This window comes from Procambarus clarkii, chromosome 14 (genome assembly GCF_040958095.1).
Source record: "Procambarus clarkii isolate CNS0578487 chromosome 14, FALCON_Pclarkii_2.0, whole genome shotgun sequence".
Lineage (NCBI taxonomy): Eukaryota > Metazoa > Arthropoda > Malacostraca > Decapoda > Cambaridae > Procambarus > Procambarus clarkii.
The window spans coordinates 33,498,837-33,515,329 of NC_091163.1; the positions used below are offsets into that span (position 1 = coordinate 33,498,837).

At 43.2% G+C, this 16,493-nt stretch overlaps 2 protein-coding genes across 3 annotated transcripts in view; both read left to right on the forward strand.

Moving 5' to 3' along the window:
- The window catches only part of LOC138364783 (putative per-hexamer repeat protein 5), a 66,548-nt gene that overhangs the window by 36,614 nt on the left and 13,441 nt on the right, over positions 1 to 16,493 (forward strand). The window lies entirely within an intron of this gene.
- Positions 7,733 to 16,493, forward strand: part of LOC123752585 (uncharacterized) — a 147,806-nt gene continuing 139,045 nt past the window's right edge. The window contains exon 1 of one of the 2 annotated variants that reach the window (XM_069324445.1): positions 7,733 to 8,068. The gene's annotated coding sequence lies outside the window, so the exon portion shown is untranslated. The remainder of the gene's footprint in view (positions 8,069 to 16,493) is intronic. The other variant, XM_069324446.1, reaches the window with a different exon arrangement.

Genomic DNA, 16,493 nt, shown 5'->3' on the forward strand with positions numbered 1-16,493 from the left:
TATATATACAATCATACACACTAATGATTTGAGTGATAAACCAGTGTCACTGGAAGTACCTTTAGGTTAGCTCTTCTATATCACCCTAGGATGGTAGAGACACTAATTAATCACTCAAAGGTGTAATGATCATAAGTAATTTATTATATATACAACTCAACTCGAGTTGATAAAAATTACACCCAAAATAGGGTCTGGACCATTCATTAATGGTGTTAGGTTGATCAATATAGTACAACTGACTATGGTAATAATGGGACTAGGATGAACGATAATAGTTCAACTAGTCAATGGTAATATCCTACCCTGTTGTGGGTTGGCAATTAGTAAATATACTGTGATCACTAGTGCAATATATATTAAATAATTCTCTATTTTGGAGAAATAATATACACAATTATTGTTAATAGCCTCTTAATTAGCCTCTATGAAACTTCTAATATTATCTAGAAGTATTAAATATTATTAGTGACCTCGCGAAATAAAGTCCACAAAATTCGTGGATAATCTCTCGCGAAATGTAACACCACGAAATCCGTGAACAATCTCGCGAAGACACAGTCACTAATTTGGCTGGATTCTATATTAGCGCTGTCATTTCACGAAATAACACACCACCAAATATCTGTGGGTGTGCATGAAACCGCTGACGAAGCTGAACTGGGCTGAGGGAGGCTCCTGAGCTCCCTCGAGGCTACGCTTCCGTCTTTGACTGGCTGGCCTTTGTTTAAATAACACTGCACTAGTATATTTAATGAATCCACTGGATAACTGGTTCATCCGGTACTAAGATGACCAAATGTGGGTTCAAGGGATCAAATAATCCGTCATCCGGTTCGAAGATGACCAAATAATTCGGTTTCGAAGGACCAAATAATTCGGGAACCGACCTGTGAGATTTATATTTATGTTAATTTATATACTTCGATAGCAATTTGTATAATGATAAGTGGACTGTATTTCTGCAATAATCTCATAATCTCACAAATCGATCCTCTACACATTAGGGGGGGTTTATATTTATATATATATGCAGCCAATCAAACTACAGTAATAGCTACATACATTGATGAGGTTCCTTATCTTATAGTACAGCAGGTTAGTCCACCAGGTATAACTAGGGTGTAGACACCAAATTATCCTCTTTGAGGTAGCTTCCATATCACCCAGTAACTGGTGCACAAATCTTGCATCCTCGTCTTGACCTGTCAAAAGTGCGCTAGCTGTGAAGCCAGATACCTATATATGACAAGTATATCAGAGAAAACAGTACATGGAACATTAAAGACCTGGCTTAATTACCTTTAGTATGAGGCGATTTCGCGTTCTAACCGGGTCACCCTATATAATGACATTAATGGCCACTAATGATAGATAATGGGTTTCGGAAAGAACACTTAACTTGATATGTAGACAGCGTGTTGAAAAATGGTACACCTTTGGTTTCCATAACACTACGTCCAAGTAAATTTAACAGGAGCCGAATTTGCTCCCGTGTGAGCCTCTGGTCTCAATAAACAACAATGGCTGCCGTCCTTCCTCCACTCTGACGCCTGGCTTACATTGTCCAGATTTCAGAACATGATAGAAGGGTCACATTTACTCTACTTTAATATTGATAATTAAGTTAATTTATATAAGATGTTTTTATGATGGTAAAGTCCAAAGACTTATGTATTTAAGAATAATTCCCACCATAATAGGTGGTGAATTATAATAGTATGTGGTGATGATATCCCGTTTTCTATAGACGGTAATTCCACTACAAGTTACGTTTTCTATGGGTAACTTGTGGGTAATACAGCTATTATCTGTATGATATATTAAATGGTGTCGGATTTTCCGACATTTAGTACCAGGGAGCAGTACCCTGCTTGATCTGTATAATATGAGCTATGTTACTGGGGAACTTCTTAACTCTTGGACCAACAGTATAATCATTCCAATTCCCAAGCCAAATCAAGAGAATGCTTTCCGCCCAATTTCCCTTACTAGCTGCATTTGCAAAACATTCGAGAGAATGGTCCTAAACCGTCTCCTCCATAGAATAAGAACCATGCTATCCCCCCAGATATATGGCTTCATGCATGGAAGGAGTGTGCATCATTGCATCACCACCTTTCTTACCCTGCACACTGAAAAGTCATATACCACCTTCCTAGATCTTAAGTCTGCCTTTGATATTGCAAATAGACATGTTATCTTGAGTGAGCTTGCAAGAATGAATATTGGCGGTCGGCTTCTTTGTTGGATTAGGGGTTACTTATCCAACAGGAAGTCATCTGTATTTTTCCAGGGGCATAGGAGTGTAACAAGAGACTTTGAACTAGGCACCCCGCAGGGTGGTGTCCTCAGTCCTACCTTATTTAATATCTTAATAAACACGCTGTTAAACTCTGTACCGAGCAAACCCAACGTCCACATCATTAGCTATGCTGATGATATAATGATACACACCACTGGGTATGCTAACACGCAGAATACTCTTAACTCTGCATTAGACTCATGTCAGGACCTAGGTTTAATTATCTCAGCAGAGAAAACAAAGATACTAAATCGGCGCCCACCCAGGCAGGGAGGAGCTGTTCGCAAGATGCAACTGTCTGATGGCTCCCAGCTTGACTATGTAAACAGATTCAAATACCTTGGCCTTGAGGTGCCACTGTATGGTCCTGTTGTATTCAGACTCTGTCGTCAGTTTAAAGAGAGGCTCCGAGCTCTCAAGGCTGTTGCAGGTTATCACTCAGGCTATGGTGCCAATGTCAGCATTGTCAAAATGATGTACTTTGCATACATCACATCTTTAGTGGATTATGCTGCACCTCTGCTTGACTTGATGCCTGAAAGAAAGCTTGGAGGGCTTGAAAAATTGCAGAACGAAGCCTTGAGGATAATCCTTGGGTGCCCTCGTACCACAAAGATATTTAATATGAGAAAGGAACTTAATATTCTGAGCGTTGTTGATCGTGTTACTGAAATTAACTGTCAAATTGGTATAAAAATGCTTAGGCTAACTCATCCTAATCCTTGCACAGAAGCCCTCCAGAATTTCTTTATTGAAGATCAGCATTGTTCTAAATGGATAACAAAAACTGGAACTCAACTCAGAATGTATGGGGTTCATGATTTGTACCAAGAGAAACAACAACGGCACTTTCCTGCACCGTGGGAGGTTACACCCTTTCCAGTTTTAATCCCTCCCTTTCCACCCAAGAAGCAAATTAGAGATCAGTCCAAGCTTCGTCTTGAGGCAAAGCTCAACGCCTTAAGCCATACTGATGCTCTGTCCACAGAGCATTCTCTCTCTCAAATCATATACACTGATGGTTCCCTACACCGCACCACGGGTGCAGCTGGAAGTGCAGTTGTCCTGACAATGGGCGATGGCCTATACTTTGAGTGGGGAGTCCGTATAAACAACTGGGCCTCTACCCTTCAGACCGAACTATTTGCCTTGATCCTTGCACTGAAATGTGTACAAGTCTCCAAACTTGATACATTAATTGTAAGTGACTCCTTATCATCCTTAAATGCTCTCAACTCTTTAAGACATAACTGTAACATGCTCGTGTCCGAAGCTAGACACAAATACAACAAAATTATTAAGGATGGTAACAGAGTCCATTTCATGTGGTCTCCATCTCATGTTGGCCTCCGAATGCATGATAGAGCTGATAAGTTAGCCAAAGAACCTGCCTTTAAAGGAGCCTTTGAGTGTAACCTTGGATTGTCAATGAGCAATCTGAGAGCAGCAGTACACCGAGAACTTCAACAAGATCTTGTAGATCTGAGGCAAAGTGAAATTGACACCAGTAATTCCATCTATCATCATACTATCATGCAAGAGGAGCCACACATCTATGGATCATCCAATAAAATCAGCAGACTTCTAGATGTTACTACTGCTCGGCTAAGACTCGGTTACAAGTATCTCTGGGAATTCTCATTATCTGCTGATGTAGACCTGACCAAATGTAAACTGTGTCAACAAAATTATTCGCACACCCTCCGTCACTATGTGATGAAGTGCGAAAAGATACGTGAATTTAGAGACAATTCTATAACCAATGTTCCAGCGATGTGTCAATATTTCATTCAAAATGATCTGCTACCAGAAATTTTAGCCAAATATCCCCAGTTTGCTAACTGTAGGTAGTAACTAAGTGATTGTAACCTATCCACCGCTGCCCACTGGATGGGGGCCGGTGTGCAGGACACACATATCAATTTTGACACTAGCTCTCCACATATGTCAGTTGCTTAATTTAGAACCTGTACTTGAGGTCGATCTCGAACCCATTGTTGATGTGATGACTTATATTGAATTTTGTAACTAGCTCATCAAGATTGTAACTTGCTTAGCTAAATGAATTGTGGGGTTCAGTCCCTGAGCCCATTATGTGCCTCTGTAACCCTTTCCACTACCGCCCACAAGATGGGTATGGGGTGCATAATAAATGAACTAAACTAAACTAACTTTTTATTCCAGCATAGTTGAGGCAGTTGATAGTGGTAAGGATTGTGATGTTGTGTACCTTGACTTTAGCAAAGCTTTTGATACAGTGCCACATGAAACACTGATTAAAAAAATAGAGGCTCATGGTATTGGGGGTGCTATATTAAGTTGGATTAGGGCATGGCTATTCCAAAGGAAACAGAGTTAGTATAAATGGGGTTAAGTCAGAGTGGGAAAATGTTGTAAGTGGAGTGCCTCAGGGCTCTGTCTTGGGACCTCTGTTGTTTATAATATATATCAATGATTTAGATTCAGGTATGAGTAGCAACATTTGCAAATTTGCCGATGATACAAAAATCGGCAGGGAAATTATCACGGAAGAAGACTCACTATCACTTCAAGTTGATCTAAATAGGGTTTTGAAATGGTCAAAACCAAAGGATTGGCAGATGCAGTTTAATGCTGATAAATGTAAAGTTTTGAGGCTAGGTAATGATGATAGAGTTACAAGATACGAGCTAGATGGTGTTGAGATTGCTAAGTCTCCGATCAGTCTCCGTGGTGTAGTGGTAAGACACTCGCCTGGCGTTCCGCGTGCGCTATGTCATGGGTTCGTATCCTGGCCGGGGAGGATTTACTGGGCACAATTCCTTAACTGTAGCCTCTGTTTAACGCAACAGTAAAATGTGTACTTGGATGAAAAAACGATTCTTCGCGGCAGGGGATCGTATTCCAGGGACCATAGGATTAAGGACTTGCCCGAAACGCTACGCGTACTAGTGGCTGTACAAGAATGTAACAACTCTTGTATATATCTCGAATTGCGAAAGGGATCTGGAAGTTATGGTTAGTAAGAATTTCAAACAAAAGGATCAATGCATCGTAATAAAGCAAATAGGACACTGGGATTTATTAATCGCAGCGTTAGTAACAAGACACCTGGTGTAGTTCTCAAGCTATATCTTGCTCTAGTTAGGCCCCATTTAGATTATGCAGTTCAGTTTTGGTCGCCTTACTATAGAATGGATATAAATTCACTTGAACGTGTCCAGCGTAGGATGACTAAGTTAATTCCCCAAATTAGAAATCTTTCATATGAAGAAAGATTAACAAAGCTTAAATTGCATTCACTGGAAAGGCGAAGAGTTAGGGGTGACATGATAGAGGTTTACAAGTGGATGAATGGCCATAACAAAGGAGATATTAATAGGGTATTAAAAGTATCAACACAAGACAGAACACGAAATAATGGGTATAAATTGGATAAGTTTAGATTTAGGAAAGACTTGGGTAAATACTGGTTCGGTAACAGGGTTGTTGATTTGTGGAACCAATTACCGCGTAACGTGGTGGAGGTGGGGTCCCTCGATTGTTTCAAGCGCGGGTTGGACAAGTATATGAGTGGGATTGGGTGGTTATAGATAGGAGCTGCCTCGTATGGGCCAATAGGCCTTCTGCAGTTACCTTTGTTCTTATGTTCTTATGCTAGGTTGATATCCCCTATGTTACCTAACTCGGACTCCCAGTTGACATTATCAGCAGCAGTTATAAACTTGTCTATAGCAGTTTCATTGTGCAGCCTAAAACTTAACTCCCTTGTCTCTAGAGGTGGTTTGTTAATGTTAGTTAAGAGAAATGTGGGGTAATGGTCTGTAGTGCTATCGGTGATTATACCTGAAGTAAGCGGAGAGGTTATGTTGGTCCAGATGTGATCTAGAGTCGTGGCAGTACTGTCAGTGATTCTAGAAGGTCTAGTGATTAAGGGTATGAGGAAGCAGGAATTCATACAGTTGAGGAAGCTAACAGCAGTAGGGTGTTCAGGCTCGCAGAGGTCAATATTAAAGTCCCCTGCGATAATTAGATGGTTTTTGTTCAGTCTGTTATCGAGCATTAGATTTCTAAGGTTTGAGTTGAATTCGGACACATCAGTGTAGGAATTCTATAGACTGCACCCACAGACAGGACAGACTCGGCACCCTTGACTCTGAAACTGGCGAAGATATACTCCCCACAGCAGTCTCTAGTTCTAATTACTTTTAAGCGTGTTAGTTCTTGGTGGTAGTAAAGAGCAGTACCACCACCTCTCTGAATTTGACGACAGTTGTGAATTGCCGAGTAGTTAGGCATGTTAAAGAGTTGAGTAGTATCCTCTTTCAACCACGTTTCAGTAAGTATAATAAAAGAGAATTTGTTGTCAATAGTTTCAATCAAGGCACTAACATCATCGAAGTATTTACCTAGGGATCTAACGTTCAAGTTGATTACAGAGACATTGTGATTATGTGTTAATACATTGTTTACATCATGTGCTGTAAAATATCTGCAATTTTGATCATTAAAGTGATGATTGTCATAGATAGTGGATAAGAGGTTTAGTTCTGGGTCTATACTTGTCTGCATAAAAAGGCTGGTTGAAGGAAAACAAGGCAAGAATGGCAATTACAAAATAGAATTTTGATATAAAAGGGGGAAAAATATATAAACAAGACTATACAAAACAAACACAAAATGAACAAAAAAAGAGAAAAATGAGGTAGCTTACAAGGGGCTTACAAGTACTCTCAGGTACATTGTAAGTAATAATTTGCATTTTGAGACACAGGCAAAACCAGGGGTACAATGGAGTAAGGGAGTATGGCGAGGCTAGGCAACCTAGGTAATAAATGAAATCAAAGAAAAAAGTTGAATAATAAACATAGACAAATTTAAGCTAAAGATTATTAACAATAAGTAGTTTAGTTATGAACGTATAATTAATAAGACCTAAAGAAATATTAAAGCACTCAGTTAACTAAGTCCAATAAATGACAAGTAAAAAGTAAATTAAAAATTAATTTAAAAAGTGAAACAAAGAGACTTAGGATACGTAGCCCGCACTAGGTGACAAGGGGGTTAATTATGTTGACTCATTGAGAGTGATAATAAGGTGAGACAAACCACATTGGGTGAAGAAAGTGTTGAGGTTATCCTCATTAGCAATTGTAAACATTTTACCTACTGAAGTCTTTCTCACTTTAATCAAGCCATCTCTAACGAAGCACTGATGAATCACATCTGGGTTTTGATGACGGATTTGACGCAGGCGGTAGAGGAGTTGCTGTCTTTTTCTAGTCAAGCACTCGTTGATGTAGATTCCCTGTCGTTGAGTGATGTAACACTCAATCACCAATGTTGTGCTTTCACAACCCACTCTACCTTCTTCAATATAAATAAATAAATATAAATAAATACATACCGGTAAATAATAACTAAATAAAACACAACATTAGACATAAGTGTGGGCAAAGATCAGTAACCAAAGAAAATGGAAGAAGGAAGGTGGCGGGGAAGCGAGCGAGTGACGTCATCACAACAAAGGTTCCACTATTGGACGTGTACACGACCCGTGAGATAACACTGACGCTCCTCGCCTATCTTAAAGACGGTCTCCTGTGTCCAAAATACCCGCCAAATTGTCCCTCCCACAATACTCACAAGACAGTTGTGGCAGTGTAAGTGTGTGGTGAGGGCACACCACTGAAGACATTGAGGATATACCACGAGGAAGAGACAAAACTGTTGAAGAAAGGAGTCACTGGCTCCACCTGACCACCTTGGGCCACATTCACCAAGGTACTTAGCAATGTTTTTCTTCTTAGCTACCAATGTTTTTCTTCTTAGCTACCAATGTTTTTCTTCTTAGCGCCTTCGTGGCGGGTCCGTCTAATTACCACAAGCTACACAAGATTCAGAATGCTTCCTGGCAATACGTTAGTAATGAATAAATATGATATGTTAGGATGACCTAACCTAAACTAACCTAACCTAACCAAACCAAACCAAACCAAACCAAACCAAACCAAACCAAACCAAACCTAACCTAACCTAACCTAACCTAACCAACGTTTGGATCGTCGACTTTATTTGGCATCACCAGCTCTCTATTTTTGTCTAATTTCTTAATAAAAATATACTTTTTCAGATTAAAATTATGTTTTCTCGTGTTGTACATTCAGCACCAACATAATAATGAGTAAATATATCATATTATTCATTACTAACATAAGCTTTCTGAAGCTTGTGTAGCTTGTGGTAATTAGACGGACCGCTTGTGGCGGCTACGTCGGTATTCAGGTAGCTACACTAAGAAGAAAAACCTTCGTAACTTTGGTCCGTCATCTAAGTGTACTGTCGACCACTCGTAACTGGATATAACTCAATTTTTCTCTACTACATAACACTGGGATCGATTTTAATATAAACAAAAGATTATTAGTTGGTGAATCTCGTGAAGAGGAGTCCTTCGTGTTAGTTATATATGCATTCTCTGCTTGAAACTTGAAGTAAATATGTCTTTTATGATAGTAGAATTAGTTTTATAATAGCAAGATATTATACCAGTAGTTATTAAGTAAATAAACACTGGTGAACATGAAATTTGAGAGAAGGTTATGAGCCCTGCCTGATGGGAGCATTTACTATCACCAAATGCCCCTGTTCACCTAGTAATCAGTAAGGGTGTACCTTAGCTATACATACACAGTTTTAATTTATTTTGTTTGGTTTTATTTTGAAATTAAATCTGGGTGAGACAAAAGAAAAATATCCTGCACAAAGATGTTAGGTTAGGGTAAAAACTTCAAAAACTTTTCTCATTGAATAATTAAACCTATAATTATGACTATATGGACTATTAAAAAATGTTTAAATGTTTCAAAATTCAAATGTTTATTCAGGTAACGTACATACAAGAGGTGATACAAAAATTGATAGATTTATAGATAGAGCTAGTACATACAATGCCTAAAGCCACTATTACGGAAGCGTTTCGGGCAGGAAAAACATTAAAGACTAAAACTTAATACTAATTGAGATTAAAGTATAAAATGTGTTGAGAAAAATAAAAATAAATAAGGGGGAACATGGCAGAAAAACAGCAAAAATACAATTAGGTCAACAAACAGCATTGTTTAAAAATAACAGACATGGGTTGACAATAGAGGGGTAAGGTAGGTTACAAGGAATTTATTAGGTAGTGCTTAGTTTTTATCTTAAACTGGTTGAGAGAGGTACAGATAATATTGGTATTAAAAAAAGAGAGAGGGAAGTAGGGGTTCAAGACTTCTTCCTGTTACACAATTTGGGTGTGTGGAACCAGTAATTATCAAAAGAAGGCACCATGCTGGAAAGGCTATGTAGCATTAAGGCAGTAAGGTGAGGCAGCTACTTATTTGAGGAATGCTTATTTTATTTATCTTATAAGTTGAGGCAGCCTATTTTATTTGAGGAATGCTCAGCTGATTCCTCTACATTTAGCATGGAACAAATTTGTGTCCAAGACCTCTTCCTGTTACACAATTTGGCTGTGTAACAATCAGTAAGTAATTATCAAAAGAAGGCACCAAGCTGGGAAGGCTATGTAGCACCATTGTGTGTAGCAATAAACCTAATTTTTTTAACAAATAATGCACCTGTGAGAAACAAATCCTGTCAGCTGTAAAAATATTGATGCAGTTATTTAAATAAAAAATATATTGAAAGAAATATTACTGGTTTATTTTTATCCTATCTTTTTGTACTATACAGTACAGTATATCCAAAGAAGTGAAATATTGAGACATAATGCATAATTTAATGAATGATTCAAAAGAAATATGACTTCTGTATTACATATCAACATATCTTAATGATCCATGGTTAACATGATTTAATGAGGATAATATTGGTAATGACACAAACTATAATTTAATATCTTTATTACTGATATTTTTGTATTAAGAAGCTTAGGTATACATAGCAATGTGCTGCTACCCTATTCTATATGGAAGATTACACAGTGTAGATAAAAAACTAGCTATAAGTTCATGTAATACTCCCATCTCACAGGATGGTTAGTCATACATGGAATCAGGGGAGAAAATACCTGCCTCAATACAAAAAACAAATCAGCTCTGACTAAACAATAACTTTACGATTTTCACAAGAGGTAAGCACTGAATCATGGAAACATTATATTATAACTACAGTTCTCTTACTAGTTTCTACAAGACTCCTCTCAAACAATGTATTGTTTTTAACATGCTTAGGCATCCACAGCAATGTGCTGCTTCCCTATTCTGTATGAAGGACCATATAGTCCATTCTCTGAAACTCTTCCTGGACAGATGTAATAGGACCCATTATCACCACACCAAAAATAAATATCTCCTTGATATCCCCAGAGTCAAACTTAATATGTGTAAACACACTATGCAAATAAAGGGATCTAGTCTATGGAACTCACTCCCTAATGAATTGAAAAGCTGTCAGACTTTTGCCTCATTCAAAAACCAAACCAAAAAGTACCTAATTTCATCTTCATAGTTTCCTACACTGTGCTTTAAATTTGGTCTGTATCTAGTGTTACCCAATCTCCCAATCTTTATGTACTTAATCCAAACAATTTTACCATTGTGATCATTGCTGTCTTCTTTTCAGTGCTAGCAATATGGTGTATTGTGCCTTGTAATTTTTGTTAAACTATCATTCAAGCTGTTAATGCAATCAATCTGAGCTACCTATGTGCTTTAATATACTTTCCAATTTCTCTCATCTTTTTTTCTTTGTTTTCTTACCATGTACATTACCTGTTATCATTTTTATAAATTTTGCTAGTATTTACTACTTAAATTTTTCTGTTAGATTAAGGACCTTACCTTGAGGTGCTTCCGGGGCTTAGCGTCCCCGCGGCCCGGTCGTCGACCAGGCCTCCTGGTTGCTGGACTGATCAACCAGGCTGTTGGACGCGGCTGCTCGCAGCCTGACGTATGAGTCACAGCCTGGTTGATCAGGTATCCTTTGGAGGTGCTTATCCAGTTCTCTCTTGAACACTGTGAGGGGTCGGCCAGTTATGCCCCTTATGTGTAGTGGAAGCGTGTTGAACAGTCTCGGACTTCTGATGTTGATAGAGTTCTCTCTCAGAGTACCAGTTGCACCTCTGTTTTTCAACGGGGGTATTCTGCACATCCTGCCATGTCTTCTGGTCTCATGTGATGTTATTTCTGTGTGCAGGTTTGGGACCAGCCCCTCTAATATTTTCCACGTGTAAATTATTATGTACCTCTCCCGCCTGCGCTCAAGAGAGTACAGTTTTAGGTTCTTTAGTCGGTCCCAATAGTTTAGATGTTTTACTGAGTGGATTCTAGCAGTAAAGGATCTCTGCACGCTCTCCAGGTCAGCAATTTCTCCAGCTTTGAAAGGTGCTGTCATTGTGCAGCAGTACTCTACTCTAGAGAGCACAAGCGTTTTGAAAAGTATCATCATTGGTATAGCATCTCTAGTGTGAAAAGTTCTTGTTATCCAACCTGTCATTTTTCTTGCAGTTGTGACTGCTACTTTATTGTGTTCTTTAAGGGTAAGGTCTTCCGACATGAGTACACCCAGATCCTTTACATTGCCTTTTCGTTCTATGTTATGATTTGCCTGAGCTTTGTACGTGGTTTCCGTTTTTATATTTTCATTTTTTCCATAGCGCATGAGCTGGAACTTATCTTCGTTAAACACCATATTATTTTCTGTAGCCCATAGAAAGACCTGATCTACATCTGACTGGAGGTTCGCCGTGTCCTCTATGTTGCCTACTCTCATGAAAATCCTAGTGTCATCTGCAAAGGATGATACAGTGCTATAGATTGTGTTCTTGTCTATGTCCGAAATGAGGATGAGAAAAAGTACTGGAGCAAGCACAGTACCCTGGGGGACTGAGCTCTTCACGGTTGATGGGCTGGATTTTATTTTGTTGACTATTACACATTGGGTTCTGTTGGTCAGGAAATTGTAGATCCATCTGCCTATTTTTCCGGTAATTCCTTTTGAACGCATTTTATGTGCAATAACACCATGGTCACATTTACAAAAGCTTTTGCGAAATCTGTGTAAATTACATCCGCGTTATGTTTGTCTTCCATAGCATCTAATGCCATATCATAGTGGTCCAGCAACTGCGACAGGCAAGAGCGCCCTGTTCTGAAACCATGTTGTCCGGGGTTATGGAGTTGCTGTGATTCCATGTATTTTGTGATTTTACTTCTTAGCACTCTCTCAAAATTTTTTATGATGTGCGATGTTAGCGCTATCGGTCTGTAATTTTTTGCCTCAGCCTTATTTCCTCCTTTATGAAGTGGTGCTATCTCTGCTGTTTTTAGTATATCAGGAATAACGCCAGTATCTAGGCTTTGTCTCCACAGAATGTGGAGGGCCTGCGATAGTGGTTTTTTACAGTTCTTTCTGGGGGGAGCCCCGTCGGCTCCCCGGAGCTTTACCGGCTGATATGCTAATGTCAGACTTTGGCATCAGTCATGTGTATGGAGTTCTAGGGCCTACCGGGGACCACGAGCCAGAACCTGGCCCCCTCAGAGAGGCAAGGGGAGCAATGGCCTATAGAAACCCCCGTGTGGTTGGAAGCATTCTATGTCTGCCATCGACCGGGTCAAGCATCCAGAAAGGTAAGCATTCCAAAACAAACCCCTATTCTGGTGAAAATTGCTACCTAAGCCGAACTAGTGAATAGAACTCTTCAACAGAAAACAAGGAAACTAGTATGACGTCATACGTCACCGCGCCGCTGTCTGCGCAGCTCCCCCCTCCCCGGGAGGGGGAAGGGGGAGCCCCAGACCTCCCACACCGGCTATCCACCCATCAGTTCTTCGGCTGATGCTCTAGGCAATGGTTATGTGCTCCGGCTCCAGTGGTTGTTTCAGCACTGTACCTAGAGTGTGGTGTCTGTTTTCTAGGTGGTGCGTGAGCCGGGAGTGATTCTTCAGTACTCGGGCTGCATGCGCCTAGGGTTCCCTTCCCTAGGTGCCCTGTAAGTACTGCCCTTGGGGCTTGGGGCCACCTTCCACAAGTTCCTTGGGTCCTGCCCCTGCTTGGCCGTTTACTGCTTGGTTTTCGGCCGCTCTTTGTGTGCTCGGGTGTTCTGTCTCCCTTGTTCGCCTTAGAGTAAGGGGCAGTGTTTGCACTGGTGGGGCGCGGGGTACTGTGCAGCTTGTCTTTACCAATCATAGCGGCCGGCTCTGTTCCGCTTGGGTACGCTGTCCTCTTGCGGGGTTTTCTTTTTCTTTTGTTTATTTACCTGGTGGGGGGGTCTGCCTTCGTTCTTGCCCCTTGTGTCCCTTGTGTTCTGAGTATTTCTGGTGGTACCCCCTGCTAGGTCCCCGTGAGTGTACACGTCCCGGGGGTTCAGCTCTTAGAAAGTTGTTTGGTAGCTTGGGTGCCGGTTAGCAGTACCCTGCCTGGGATTACCTGAGCGCGAGTCCTCTTAAAGTAAACGCTCATAACCCTGGGAAACCCCTGGGGGCGCGCGGGTCCGATGGATGTGACCCCAGAGCCCCCCCTCGCTTCCAGCGAGTTTGAGGGTTGCTCTCACCTTTTGTCTCTGGGTGACTCTCTGTTTTGCCTCCGTCTGCTGCCTGTGGGGTCGGTGACACCTTCGACCCGGTGTCCTGCGAGTTTGGTTGCTCGTTGTGGCTCGGTTACCCAGTTGTGCTAACAAAGCGGGTGCGGGCAGCAGGGGCGTTGCACTTGAGCCTTGGTGGTGGCAACGTTCTCGTGGTTTCCTCCCCGGGAGCCCCGGGGCTGCCCCGTTGTAGTTCGTTTTGGGACTTGGGGGTGTTGGTTGCTTCGGTTCCATCCACGCCCCCTTGTCTTTTCCCTGGTTAACCCTTCCTGCCTGCATCCGGTTCCTTCCCGTCTGTAGGTTCAGGGCGGGGTGTTTGGTGGTGTTGAGACTCGGGCAGTCTCGGGGAATTCCCCTTCCGGGGTAGTGACGGGGGCATTTGGGCCTGTTCCTCCAGCCGTGTTGTATGAGTCTGCCAGTGGGCTCCCTTCCTTAGTGTTTTCACGGCTGCCCCGGTTTTCTGGTACGGCCGGGGCTTTGGGGGAACGGCTCGGCCCCGGGGCCTGTCGTGTAGGTTCCCGGGGCTGGGGAGGGGCTGACTTGGGGGGGCCTTGGCCCCGTTAGACCCCGTGGGGGTTTTTATCCCCCTCTAGGCGGGGCTTGTGGTTACGCGGAGTGGGGTCTTTCCTCCCCACTCGCCGTACGTGCTGTTGGACGTCGGCCCCTCCCCGGGCTCGGTTCCTTGGCCTTTGAGTCGGTTGGTTCCGTCCTGTGGGTGGATGTTTCCTCCCCCGCTTTTTGGGACGGTGTTTTTGTCATGTTTCCCCGTTCGATGGGGTTCTGCGTGACTTCTGATCTCGGGTGCGCCTGCGCCTTCGTGTGCCTTCGGGACTAGTGTTGGCTTCTGTGTTCTCGAGGGTACGGGAAGGTTTTTCGCTACTTCCCGCATTATTGGAACGTCTGTCGGCTCCTAGTACTTGTCGCCCTGTTGGGCTACTTGTCGCCCTGTTGGGCTACTTGTCGCCCTGTTGGGCTACTTGTCGCCCTGTTGGGCTACTTGCCGCCCTGTTGGGCTACTTGCCGCCCTGTTGGGCTACTTGTCGCCCTGTTGGGCTACTTGTCGCCCTGTTGGGCTACTTGTCGCCCTGTTGGGCTACTTGTCGCCCTGTTGGGCTGCTTGTCGCCCTGTTGGGCTGCTTGTCGCCCGGTTGGGCTGCTTGTCGCCCGTTTGGGCTATTTGTCGCCCGTTTGGGTTCCTTTTTTTTTTTTTTTTTTGGGCTCTTTGCTTCTTTGGCCGGTTTTATTGTTCCTGCTTCCTCTTTTGGCTCCTTTTCTCGTGCAATAGTCCTGGCTGGCGCCTTCCCGCAGGGAGGGTGTGCGGTTCGGCCAGCGTGTTATGCGCATGCGCCGTGGAGTTTGTTTTGGTCTGGGCGGTGGTTCAGTGCTGGGGTTTTGCGCCCTTTTTTGCTACAGTGCTTCGCCTCTCGTTCTTCTCCCTGGCTGCGGTATGTGCCCCTTTGCGCCGGGGGTGTCCTGGTTCCCAGTTGTGGGGAGGACACCGCGGTTTTCCCTGTGTCATGGGTGTGGACCGCCTCCTTCGCCTCTCCCTGTTCTCCTGCGGGTCCGGCAGGGTCCGGCTCTGGCGTCTTCACCTGGCGGTGCTCCCAAGTTCTTCTGGGCACGGTTGAGTCGTGTCAAGTTCAAGCCACCATTCTCCAGGTGAGTTTCTGCGGTCTGGCGTCTTTTGGCCGGGCGCTGGATGCGGCGGTGTTTATATACCTGTCTTTATTTAGGTATATTTTTGTACGACTGAGACCGTTCGCACACCAGTGACTGTCCCTTTATCACCCCTTCCTGTCCCCCTCATGTGCATGTCCAACCCATGCTGGAGTCATTCAGGGGACCCTCCTTTTTTAATGTTGTGAGGTGTGGGGGTTGTAGGGTTGGTTCTGTACTCACCTGGTGAGGCTCCTGGCTGTGCTTGCAGGATTTGAGCTCTGGCTCTTGGGTCCCGCCTATCTGGTAGAACTTGCGGGATAGTACCAGTGGAGTGCAGTGGTGCTATTGGCACTTTTGGGGAACACTGTATTACCATCAGTGGTCTGTGCTTGTTACACGACCTACTTGCGAGCATAAGCCTTCTTGCTGGTTCGTCCGTGGACTTCCAGGGCGCACTGGCCTGTTTTCGTATGGCAGTTCCGGCCCGTCCTGGTTGTGGGGGTATGTGGGCCGGTGGACTGCTCCTTGCAGCTGCCTGGTGGGCCATCCTCTGGCCGGTCTGGCCTGACCTTGGGCCGGGCTTGAGGTGTAAAAGAGCTCCCAGTACCTCATCCAGCAGGTATCGAGCGGGGTTTCTCCGCCGTCGGTCGCCTGGTGCAGGTTTCTGGGCCTGCAGGGTTTTGTCGTGTCTCCGTTGGCCCTGTCTGGGGTCTGCCTGCTCCGTTCTCTGCCTTTGCAGAGGGGAGTTGCTATTTACATGTTGCATGTTGCAGTGGTGCCTGTTGCTGCTGCTGCACGTGTGCATTGGTACCATGTTTCACGGTGGCGTGTCCTTGTTCCTGTGTCCGGTTGTGGAGTGGCACTTTGCTGCCGTTTTGTGCCTGGGGATTGCGTGGGGTTATTGTCCACCCCTGGTTGTTCTCCTGTTTTTTTTTTTTTTTGTGCTTCTGCTCTTTCTTCCTG